Raw genomic sequence first — 13,350 nt, 5'->3', positions numbered from 1 at the left:
AAATTGAAAAAATATATTTTAAAATAATTGTATTAGTTTTCTATTCTCTAGTGTAAGATTTTCTTCCAGTTGACAGTAGCAAGCCTCATGAATTAGCAACATAACTACAGTGAACAGTGAAAAATCTAAATGTGGCATAGTTTGGGAAAAAGAGAGAAGAGACTTGTCAAACTTTTCAGATTGTTCATAGAACGAGTATTTCATTATGATTAGAAAATGATTGCTGGGTTGTAAACCTGCCATACTCTAACTGCATCCCTACTTTAAGGTGAATTTTCTTCATTTTAGTGTTTGATGAGAAGATTATGATAAAACAAGTATTTGCTTTCAGGGTTGGTATTTTGCTTGTTATAAAAATACATTCTGATTATTTTATCCTTAATAACTGCTGGTATTAACAGTGTTTATAACAGTGTTTATTCTTGTTTTGGAGAGCAGGAAAATATAGGGAGACCTCACTTTATCAAGTTGTTACCTTAAAGATAGGGGTAACCAAAAACTTACCTGCTTAATTCTTCACGTCTACATATCATATAGAGTACTGTCCCAGATTTATAGGCTTTACCTCCCAATAAATTATTTTTTAAATCGTATGTTATCAGTAAAGGGGTAAAATTAAATCCTTGAAACTGAGTAAGTAGAGCTTTATGAAAAATTCTCATTGTAAGTAATACTGAATTGTCACTAATTTCGTCCTCATAGTATACTGTTTCATGGCTCCATATCTGCATTCATGCTGTGTTCTCTTTACTTAGAATACTCATTTTCTTCTTTCCTGACGGATACCTACCCATATTTTTAAGTTTCAGTTTAGATGTCAGCTATTTAGAGGTATTTTCTCTTACATTCTCCACCGTGCTGTTCTGTGCTTAGTTGCTTGATTGTGTCTGACTCTTTGTGACCCAATGGACTGTAGCTTACCAGGCTCCTCTGTCTATGGGGATTCTCCAGGCAAGAATACTGGAGTGGGTGCCATCTCCTCCTCCAGGGGATCTTCCCAACCCAGGGATCGAACCCAGGTCCCCCATTTCAGGTGGATTCTTTACCATCTGAGCCACCAGGGAAGCCCATTCTCCACCATACCTCCAGGTATTATCACTTAATGATAAATGACTCTCATGTGTGCTTTCACAGATCCTTGACCCCTGTGAAACCCCTGTTACAGAACTTACCACATTGTACTAAAATTGCTTTCCCATCAAAATTATATATTCTCAGAGCCTGCAAGTATATAAGGAATTTATTAAACAGTTTGAGTAATAAAAGTTGCCGTAATATTATCATATGTTACTGTATTAAGACAAAGAAGTGGGTAGCTTCATCTACCTTTCTGTATTACGGATGTTTTGATAAGAATGTGAAATAGTTGCTTATATATTAGAATATGGACTTCTCCAAGACATCTTTGGATCTGGGTTAATGTCTAAAGAAGGGGTTGCTGTGGTCCCCTAGTCCCAACCTTAAGTAATCTCATAGGTTTAGTAACAGCTTTCTTGAGGTATAATTTGTGTACCACAAAATTCACTTGTTTTAAGTGTAGGATTCAGTTATTTTCGGTGAATTTACATCATTGTGCAACCATCAGCATAATTCAGCTTTAGAACATTTTCATCACTTGCCATGCAATTTTTTCTAAAAGCCTGACCCGTACAGACAGATATTGATAGCCATTGAAAATGAAGAGAGACTTTTTACAGAACAGTCTTATCCTGAATTTGAAACACATTTGCTACTTTATTATTTCTCCTTATTTAGATGATATGTCTGAATGTGTGGTTTTGCTAAAGTCCCTATTCTATTAGGACCTGATTTTGTTATTTTTTTAAATATAAATGTGACTAAAAGTTCCATTTTCAAACTTTGGAACAGAACTGCCTTTTAATGTTTTTGTAGCTTCTTAACTCATAAAAACCATTACGTTTTATTTTATAGAGAGTACCACGGTGTGTTAGAATTTTATTTCAATATTTAAAGACCTATGCCTTGTTAGCTTATATAATTAAGTTGCGGAAGAAAGAATCCTGGGGTTCTCACATGCCCATGAAATAATGAAAAATCAAAAAACAACTAAAATCTTATGTTAATAAGCCTATTTAAGTAATAGGTTTAAAATCTTCCCCCCTAACTGTAGATAGTGCATCATATAGAATGCATTTCTGCCATGTGTGGAAATTACTGACTGATTTTAACTTTTAGATAAGAAATAAATCATAATCCATTTTTTAAAATTATTTTTTATGGATTATCTGTTCCTTGAGTTAGGTTTTATAAAGGAACTTAAAACTAATCAGCTAGAGTATCACTTTTAAAAACTTAATTTTTTAAATGACCAGTGGTTTTTAAATGGAAGTGTTTATCTTTTTAGTTGCACAAGTCACCCTAATTTTTTTTTTTTTTAAGTCTTTGATACTAGTTAGCTGTATAGAAAAATTCAAATTTTCCTAAGTAAAATCTTTATCAAATCTGCCCAGTAACCATTGCCCAATTCTTGACTGGACAGTGCACCTTGTGTGGTTGGAGTTCAGTGTTTATTTTCCTAGGATTAGAGATTAATGGGTCTCAATTTTAATGTGCATCAGTTACCTGAAAGTTTATATAAACTACTAGTTCCTGAGGCCTGACTTACAGATATTGATTCAGTAAGTGTAGGTTAATATCCTAAAATCTACATTTTTAATAAGAATACCAAGGGATTTCTCATGCAAACCATACTTTGTAAAAAGACACAGAAAGCCATAGAGATGGTTTGTCAATTATATCAAATATATTCAGTGTGATAATTGTTTGAGCAAATATTAATTCCCTAATCCCTGTTAGATACAGAAGACAGGCCTCCTACACTCCAACTCCTCAATCTTTTGTAGAAGCCAAATTCAAAACATGAGGAATTAAATGTCATGTCTCCCAAGTGTCAAATGTGTCTTCATAAAGTAAGAGGACAAATGTAGTGAAACCCAGAAGCTCTCTTGATTTATTGCCTTGTTTGCTCCCATAACTTATTAACTGATAGCTGCTCCAACGTTGCCCAACTTTAGTTTACTCTCCATTCTGCTGCCAGAGTGATTGTTTTACAATACAGATCTGCTCAGGTTACATCTGTGAATTTTATCCTGAATTTTAAGCAAACTCCTTAATATGCTATGCTCTCCTGTTCAGAATATGTGATCTGGCCCCTCCATATATCACAATTCTAATCTTTGGCCACCACATACCCATACAATACATCTTTTTTTTTTTTTTAACAGTATTGTATTGGTTCCGCCACACATCAACATGAATCCTTCCTTCCTGTGTTCCCCATCCTGAACCCCCCACCTACTTCCCTCCCCGTACCATCCCTCCAGGTCATCCCAATGCAATACATCTTAAAGTGCCTGAAGTTTACTGTGTTCTCACATTTTCATTGTATGTGATTGTCCTTTCTAACACACTCCTTCCTCCCTGTTTGCTATCTGTAATTAAAAGCCCAGATTAAACATAATCAAATGTAGATTAAGTGCCTTTCCTGTTTGTTGTAGTAGCACTTTTAATATTGAAGTTTTTTTGTCAGCTCTGCCTCCCATTAGACTGAACTCAATAAATGTTCATTGAATGAAAGAATAATATACTGAGCTTGATTAATAATTTATTGACTGTGCTCGACTGTGTCTTAAGCTTAAAAAATCTAGGTTACATGGGGAATTTTCCTTCATTCAGTACCTTGACTGCAACTTAGATAAAGATACATTGAATTTGTTTTAATTTAGCTACACTTATATTGAACTTTTTTCCATTCGTTTATTAAGATAAGTATTTATAGTGATATGTACACATCTTGAGTTTATAATTAGATGAATTTTGATAAATGTAATGACTGAGCGGGTTCACTTTTCACAATGACCACATTAAGGAAGATATAGAAATAGGTTGTTTGATTTCCAAATATTTGAGGCATTTCTGGATATTGTTATGGCTTCTAATTTAATTCTGCTGTGATCAGAGAATATCCTCTATAATATTTTAGTTATTTATAATTCACTGAGACTTGTTTTATGGCCTGGCACGTGGCCTATGTTGATGAATGTTCCATGTGCCCTGGAAAAGAAAAACTTGTCTGCAGTTGTCAGGTACAGTGTTCTATAAATAATATCAATTAGGTCAAGACAATTGATAGCATTGTTCAAATCTTAGCCTTAGTAATTTTGGGAGGTAGGTAGTTCAGTCAATTACTGAGAATGGGGTATTAAATTTCTCTATAACAATATTTGTATTCATGGGAACTTAGTTCCCCAACCAGGGATTGAACCCGAGCCCTCAGCAGTGAAAGCATGGAGTCCTAACTATCGGAGCACCAGGGAATTCCTTCTGTCAGCTTTTACTTCATGTGTGTTGAAGTTTTGTTATTAGATGCATACATGTTAATGTTGTTATCCTCCTAATGTGTTAATTTTTAAAATAATGAGAAATATTGCTCTTTAGCTCTAATAATACTCCTTTCCATTATCTGATCTTAATATGGCCACAGTAGCTCTCTACTTACTGTTTACTTGGTATCTCTTTTTCTTTGTCAAGTGGGTCTCTTGTAGATGTTATACAGTTGGATGTTTGTTTTTCCCTCTGGTGTGACAGTCTTTTAATTTGAGTGTTTGGTTTATTTAGATTTAATTGTAGTTAGGTTTATTTCTACCATTTGCTCTTTGCTTTCTACCTGTCCCTCTGTCATTTTTGTTTTAATCAAATATTTTTATGTTGTGTTTTAATTCCTCTTTTTGATCCTTAGCTTTTGTTCATAACCTTTTTAGTGGTTGCTCTAGGGGTTAAATTAGAGTTAGTATTATGCCATTTCATATGAGATTATGCACCCTGTCCTTTGTATTCTTGTTGTCACATATTTTGTATTTACATATATTATAAACCTCCATATTAAAGGTTTTTTTTTTTTTAGATTTACTTTTATGTTTTGACTGTGGTGGATCTTTACTACTGCATGTGGGCTTTCTTCAGTTGCAGCTCATGGGGGGCTACTCTCTAGTTGTGGTGCATGGGCTTCTCATTGCAGTGGCTTCTCTTGTGAAGAACTGGCTCTAGGTGCATGGGCTCAGTAGTTGCAGTGCATGGGCTCAGTAGTTGCGGCTCATGGGCTATAGAGCACAGGCTCAGTAGTTGTGGCATACAGGCTTAGTTGCTCTGCAGCTTGTGGATCTTCCAGCACAGGAATCTAACTAGTGTCCCTTGCGTTGCAAGGCAGATTCCTAACTACTAGATCACCAGGGAAGCCCAATAAATATTTAAATTTTTGCTTTAAACAGTAATTAAAAGAAGAAAAAAGATAATCCTATTTACCTATATATTTACCATTTCCAGTGCTCTTCATTCCTTCTTACAGATCTGTTTCACCTGATATTTTTCTTTAGCTTAAATAACTTTCTTTACTGTTTGTTTCAGGGGTCTCCTAGTGATAAATTCTCTCTGCTTTCACGTATGCCAAAAGGCCTTTTGAAGAATGTTTTTGCGAGTTTTTAAATTTTGTTTTGGAAAGAGATTTTTCTCTTCCATTACTTCAAAGTTGCCTTTCTATTGTCTTCTGGCTTCCATTGTTTTTAATGAGAAGGGAACTCTAATTTATATCATTCTCTGTTTGTAATGTGTTGTTTTAAAGTATTTTTCCTGTCCCATTTTCTCATTTTCTCCAGTGGCACATCTATTAAATGACTTGATATTATCCCATGCCTGCTAGTCATTAAGGCTTCTACTCATTGTTTTTATGATCTTATTTTCCTTTCTTTTCAGATTATATATTATTATTGAAGTGTCTTAAAGTTCACTGATCCTTTTTCTGCCATATCTAAACTGTTAGGAAATCCATCCAGTGAATTTATTATTTCAGATATTTTAATTCAGTCCTAAATTTTTTTTATTTCTTAAAATTCCCATTTCTTTGTCAGAATTCCCCATCTGTTCAATCATTATGGCCATTGTTACCTTTAAGTTCTTAAACATATTTGAGTAATTGCTTTGAAGTTCTTGTCTGCTAATTCCACCATGGGAAGTATCTGATGGCTCAGCAGTAAAGCATCTACCTGCAGTACAGGAGATGCAAGTTCAATCCATGTGTCAGAAAGATCCCCTGGAGAAGGAAATGGCAACCCACTCCAGTATTCTTGCCTGGGAAATCCTGTGGACAGAAGATCCTGGCGGGCTACAGTCTGTGGCGTCTCAAAAGAGTCGGACACGACTGAGTGACTAAACAGCAACAAATTCCAACGTTTGGGTCAGCTAAGAGCCTATTTCTGTTGGCTGTTTGCTTTTTCTCTTGACTCTAGGTAGATTTTTCTTTTCTGTTTCATGTATCTAGTAATTTTTTATTGTATGCTTGGCATAGTATATACATAGAGATTCTGGTTTCTGTATTTTTCTCTAAAATTTGGGATTGTATTGTGGCAGGTTGTTATATTGCTGGCTGATGATCATGAATTTGTATAGTTTGATATTATGCATTGTTTGGGTGGACCTGTAGAAAGCCTGAGATGTTTAGCAAGCTTTTCTATTTTGGTGAGATTCAAACTCTAAGCTATATCCCTGATGCAGGCGGTAGCTGAAATCTCTGCTCATTTCTTTCAGCATTCTTTCTAGCTTTTGCTTTCAAGTAGTTCCTTGAAGTCACCTACATGGTGACTCCTTAGAGCTTCTCCTACATATGTACCACTAAGGAGTTAACTGAGGGTTTGTAGGAATTTTATGTGTTGATTTTAGGGCCCCTCCTCTTGGCTCCCTCCTTTTTGTTATTTCCTTCATCAGTATGGCCATCCTGGTAGTCAGTTGACACCTCAAACATGTAAAACTCTAGTTTTTGCTTGAGTTCTAGCCACCCTTTATTGTACAAGCTAGGATTGGCTCTTGGGAAAACCTGTTAATAAGCATGACTCTCACCCATTGAGTGTGGGTTCTGTTTTTCCCAGGATTGAATTACTCCTAGTTTGTATGTCCTCTTGTCCTCTTGTTACTCTTGAAAGTCTTCAAATAGTTGTTCAGAGTTAATAATTGCTATCTGCAAGAGTATTAGTCCTATACAAGCTGCTGTGCTGTTACCAAAAGTGGAGTCTATCTTGAACTGGGGTAAAAATTAAAATATCTGATAAATGAAATAGCTGAGACTATTTAGCATGTACATACTTAGTCTTATTTAATATTGAAGGTTAGTTTACTCCTGGATTCTGTATGTTGTTGCTTATCTAAGATCAATATCAGTAGATCTTTGAAGTAAATTATTTGGTCAGTGAGTAACATATCAAAAGAAGTGATTTTGAAGAAATAATGTCAAATTCCTTCGGAGTTTTTGTTGTAGGTCAGTAACAATTTAGAAATGGTGCTGGTATTCAAAAATTTACTAGGTAAATTTTACAGTCCAGTCACTACCATGGAACACATTGGGAATCACACTCTTGTGAGCTGTTCAGTAACCATTGTGTGTGTTTTATTCAGCCATGTGTTTGCAAAACAGAGTTCCTTTTGATGATTGTGCATTGTACTCATTTTATTTGACAAAATCATGCCTTTTCACCGAAGGTAGACAGAAGTCATTCTGTATATAAGACATGTTTATCAGTACTAAAGGTACCATCTAGTTGTACTTTACATATACAGAGATGTGTTTTTAGTTTTTTCTGCTAATTGGATTCCTCCCCACTCCCTCATGTACTGGCTTATAATACATATAATAAAAGCTTAAAATAGGCTTTCTCTATTGCTTGTTTTCCTTTTTAAACAATTCTAGGAGAGATTTCACTAATGCATCATTTAATGTCTAACCATGGTTCAAGTAATTGGGTCTTAGTGCCTGAGAGCTTTGGCTTAAAATAAAATAAATTTATTCCTACTCATTATTGCTACTTATTCTTCTTATTTAAAAATGGTCTTGGCTTAAAACCTTTTACTCTTTGGTTTAAGCACTTAACTCTAAAATCGTCATGGAAACAGCGTAAGAAAAAATTATCCTTTATTTTTCTAAATTTGTTCTTAAAAAACAGTAATATTGTTTTCTTTGTGAAAGTGGTCTCATATTAAAATTGCTGAAGGAAATGGTAATGACAAGGTAATATTTAAGGTTCGACCTCATTTTTCATCTGATGATTAATTCATTATTTTAGTAAAGTATTCAGTGTGTGGGTATTACCCTTCTTGCTATATTATGTAATTTTGCATTACTGGAAAATGAAATAGAACTGAAACACTCCTTGATCTTTCTCTTCTAAAATCATCAATACTTATCAGAAGAAAAAGATTTGTTTGAAAGAGAGAGGAGGACTTTTGGGAAATTAATGATAACTGATGGGCATCAGCACTAACAACTCAGTGAAAACTTGTGTGCTGTTCATAGTGGAGTTGCATGTGTATATGAAAAAAATTGTTTTATATGTGCTGAGAAGACATACTTACTTTAAGCATTGGTAGGGATGGTGTCTCTGCCACACCACCATATCCCATGTCCACCATAGTTCTTGACTCATAGCAGATCTTAATCTTGTAATTTATCACATACCTTATTCCACAAGTATCAAGTGCCTACAGTGTATTACCACTGTTGGTTCTTCAGAGAATATAAAGTTCTCGGCTTTAAAACATTTATAGCTGAGGAAAAGAATCACGTTCTCATGAAATCTGTGTAGTGAAAGGTAGGTAGTATATGATAAAAGATGCAAATGCTACATGATAGTAAGATATTATTGAGATGTGAAATGAATAGTGACACATGAATAAGATCATATTCAGATAGGATGATCAAGGAAGACTTTGTTTATAAATGCCGCAAAAGGGACTTCCTTGGTGGTCCAGTAGCTAAGACTCCATGCTGCCAACACAGGGCTCTCAAGTTCGATCCCTGTCTGGGGACTAGATCCTGTGTGCCACAACTAAGACCTGGTGCAGCCAAATAAATAAATAATTATTTTAATGCTGTGAAAAAAGTTAAATCCTTGAGAAGTATATTTGAGAACTTCCTGATAGTCCAGTGATTAAGACTCTGCACTTGCAGTGCAGTGGACATGGGTTCAGTCCCTGGTCAGGGAACTAAGATCCCACATGCTGTATGGCTCAGCCCCCCCCAAAAAAAGGAACATACTTGATTTAGATACATAAAAGACAGATGGTACTCCAAGAAAGAAGAGCAGTTAACATACAGTAGAAGACTGCCTAGTACACATTGTATAAATACTTGTCATAAATCATAAATACTAAGTTTAAAACATTTCTTTGTTGTCTTCTTACCAAGTACTTTACATACAGTATATAAATGCTTAGATTTTTGTTGAATACAAGAATGAATCCATGTAACAGTGCTCTAAGTCTGCTGCTATTGTTGTCCTGATTTTAGAAGATCTGAGACACAGAAATTATACAGTTTTTTCCAAATTACCCAGCTACTATGTGTTAGAACCACTTAATATACCAAGTGTTGATCTCACTTATTCTCACAGTATCCCTGTGAAGTAGATAGGTATATCCATCTCACTGAGAGGAAACCAAAGTTTTAGAGGGTAAGTGACTTGCTTAAGATTATAGCTGAAGCTAGAATTTGAACCCAGGTCTATTATCTGTGCTCTTAACCCTACACCATTCTGCTTCTTTCATATTTAACCTTACCCCTAATTTATCCTTTTGTGCTTTATATCCCTAACACAGTAGGACTTTAATATCACTCAATGGTCAGGAATCCATATACAAGTGGATATGAACTGGTTAAATGAGAAATTATTATATTGACCATGTTCTTATTAATTCACTCATCAGATATTTATTGATCCCCTCCTACATGCCTAGTTTTGTTGTGTTAAGGCACTGGAGATACAATAGTTAGCAAAATATCATAATTCCATACCATTATGAAGTTTGCATTCTAGTATGAAAAGTTAGGCAATAAATGAGAATACAGTACTTCATGAGGCTATAAGTGCTTTGGAAAAAAGTAAAAGTAAGGTCAGGGAAATAAAGAGTAGTAGTTAAAGTGTTAGGATATTGATGTTTTATGAAAGATAATCAAGAAAAGCCTTTCTGATAAGGATATTTGAACAGATATCTAAAGGAATTAAGGGAGTATGTTGTTTGTGTATTTGGGGAAGAACATTCTAAGCATCAAGTGCAATGAGAAGTTCAAAGGTCGTTGGCATGTTTAAGGAATAGTAAGGCTGCTTCAGTTAGAGTGAAGTGAAGGAGGAGGCAAGTGACAGGAAATAAACGTACAGAGGGACAGTACTAGGGGACAGAGGTCCATGTCCATGCAGGCTGTAACAAGGATTTAGGCTTTTATTCTGAGTAACATGGGATTCCTAGGTGGCTCGGTGGTAAAAAAAAAATCCGCCAGCCAGTGCAGGAGACATGGATTCAATCCCTGGGTGTGGAAGATCCCCTGGAGGAGGAAATGGCAACCCATTTCAGTATTCTTGCCTGGTGAATCTCCATGGATGGAGGAGCCTGGCTGGCTGAATAATCTGAGTAGTATAGGAAGCTGTTGGAAAGTTTTAATCAGAGATTTGACATGCTGTGGTTTAGGATGTAAAAGAAGTCACTGGCTACTCTGTAAAAGTAGACTGTAGAGAGGTAAGGGTAGAAGCAAAACGATTATTCAGAGTTATTGAAAAAAAACAACCAAAAACCCAGGTAATACTTTGTTTAAGAAATGCTTGGCTACTAAAATTAAAATAGAAATCTAGCAAAAAAAAAAAATCGAAGTTAACAAATACTGAGCACTCATGTGCAAATTATAGTGATGTATAATACACTCCGTGCTCTTACAAAGATTATATTCATAATGGAAAAATTTTTGTATGTTAACGGAGCTGATTAGGATGGCTTGCGGAATGGAATTTCTTCTTGCTTATAAAATACTTAGTTACTTTTATAATAAAGGTAAGAACTGGTAGCAACAGTGATTTTACTTTGAGATCTCCAATTTACCCCTTTAAATGAACTATCTTAAATTATAGCCCAAAGTATTCAACTTGAAAGTTTCTGTGGAGAGCCAATACTCAGCTTGTCATCATCTCCAAAGCTAATTCCTGTAGCTGTCACTGCAATTTAAAATGTCTATTTCCCCCTAGAAATTACAAGTAAAATACCATACACCTGGAGGTCCAAGTGGAATTGATACCATTTTTCCAGGAAAAGAAAATGTCCTAATAAGCGTCCTGGCAAGGATGCCCCAAAATGTCTGTAGAAAGTGGATTCTTGGAACTTACCTGGTGGTGCAGTGGTTAAGATGCCATGCTTCCAATGCAGGGGGTGTGGGTTCAATCTCTGGTCGGGGAACTAAGGCCCAACATGCCACATGGTGCAGCCAAAAAATAAAAACAAAAAAGTTAAAGAAAGAAAGAAAGTGGATACTCAGTAAATACAAGTGAGAGGATTTTTAAAAAATATTACCAACAGTACCGACCCCATATTTAGTCAACTGTAATTTCTAATTTAGCAGAAGCCTCTGTTAGCATATTGTTGGCATTTAAGAAATAGATTTTCCTTTAATAATTTAAAACAGCTTAAACCTCCAGAATTTTCTCCTTCTTGTCTCTTACATATATTTATGTAAGGGTTGAACTTGGTTTTTTGGAAAGCATTTCTTAGCCCATTTTCGGATGTCTTTAGTATAAGTTAGTGATGCTTGACCTTTTTAATTGACCCTTTTAACTGAAGTATTTTGGAGGAGAACTAAATTTTTCAAATACATTGATTAAAGCTATAGGCAAAAATTTTAGGTTACAGAAAATGGATTAAATTTTTATGTCTGTAATTTGTATATTATCAGTGTTTCACAAAGCAAATTCCTATACCCAGAATCGATTGTTAGCTATTTCTTAACACAGCTCTTCCCACAGAAGAAACAACTTCTATTTATACTAGGCAACATAAGATAATAGGAAAAATATGAACTTCAGAATCTTGGCTCTGCTGTTCATTTGGTGAATGGCAGATACTCTCTTTAGCCTTAGATTTCTGTAAAATGGGGATATTAATACCTTCCTTACAAATTACTGCAAGGATAAAAATGAAAAAGTGTGTGAAGTTAAACACTCAGTATTAGCTTCTTTCTTCCCTTACTTGATTTGATTACTTCACACTCCTTACAGGTTATTTTTATAGCATTGGCCTTTAACTTTCACAGTACATTAGAATCATCTGGAGATTTTTGAATGAAACACTGAATATCCAGCCCCACCCCAAACTAGCTTACTCTGTCTTTGGGGATGGAACCCAAGCTTCTGGTGTTTTGTTTGTTTTTAAGTTTAATGGGTAATTCAGATGCACTATAGGTGTTGAGAACTACTGGACTTCACACATAACCTTTCAATAAAGCTTTCCTGAAGTATTTAGTTCTAATTACTCTCAAAGTTAAATAAAACAGTGGGAAGAACCTATGGGATCATGTTAACCTATTTACCCTTCTGTGTGTAATATATTTAATTTTATAGATAATGGAGGGTTGTTGCTTTTTTTAAGTGTATATTTATCTGTGTGCGTGTGTGCTCACTCAGTCATGTCCAACTCTTTGCGACCCTATGGACCGTAACCCACCAGGTTCCTCTATCTATGGGATTTTCTAGGCAAGAATACTGGAGTGGGTTGCCATTTCCTCCTCCATGAGATCATCCCGAGCTAGGGATCAAACCCATGTCTCCTTCATGGTAGGAGGCTTCTTTACTGTTGAGCCAATGGGGAAGCCCATATTTCTCTGATCTACCAGTTGTTATTCTGGTTCCTCTTGTCATTTTCTCCCATTACATTTTCTTGTGTTAGTCAAATCCTAACTTTTTAAAAAAAATTCTTTTTCATATTTGTTTGGAGATACTTAGAGGCGTTTGTTTTTCATCAAGTTGAAGTTTATCAGTGTTTTCCTTCACTGTCACTCTGCATATTCCTTTTATATTTCCTTTTTCTACAAGAAACTGAATACATTAATTTTTTTTGTTGCCTTTTTTGGGAGTTGGGAGAATTTGATGGGCATAAGTATTGCTAATTTTTATTTCACTTGATTAAAAAAAGAGGCTTTATCAGATCTGTGGTCATGTGCTAAATAGTATTATGGATAGTCATGCCTAAAGAATTAGCTGGGAATTCAGATGCAAGTGAACTCAAAAAAGTCAGTGGTTAAAGGCACTAACAACCATTTGTACTGTACTCTATGTTTTCTAATGTGTTTTCACATGTATTAACCATTCTTTCAGTTAACATTTAAAAAAAAAATCTATTGCATGTCATGTACGAGGATAGCAGAAATGAACTATGAGCCTTGTCCTCCAGTGGTTAAAGTCTAGAGGGATAGACAGGTAAATAGGCCATTGCAATCAGTGTATTAAAAGTTCTGAAAGAAGAAATACAGGGTAC

The 13,350-nt window shown here is 35.1% G+C and overlaps 1 protein-coding gene across 2 annotated transcripts in view; it reads left to right on the top strand.

The window, feature by feature from the left end:
* Positions 1 to 13,350, top strand: part of RAB6A (RAB6A, member RAS oncogene family) — a 90,509-nt gene that overhangs the window by 67,803 nt on the left and 9,356 nt on the right. The window lies entirely within an intron of this gene.

This window comes from Bos javanicus, chromosome 15, assembly GCF_032452875.1.
Source record: "Bos javanicus breed banteng chromosome 15, ARS-OSU_banteng_1.0, whole genome shotgun sequence".
Classification (NCBI taxonomy): Eukaryota; Metazoa; Chordata; class Mammalia; order Artiodactyla; family Bovidae; genus Bos; species Bos javanicus.
The sequence above is the reverse complement of the archived record's forward strand: the minus strand, read 5'-3'. Positions and strand labels throughout refer to the sequence as shown.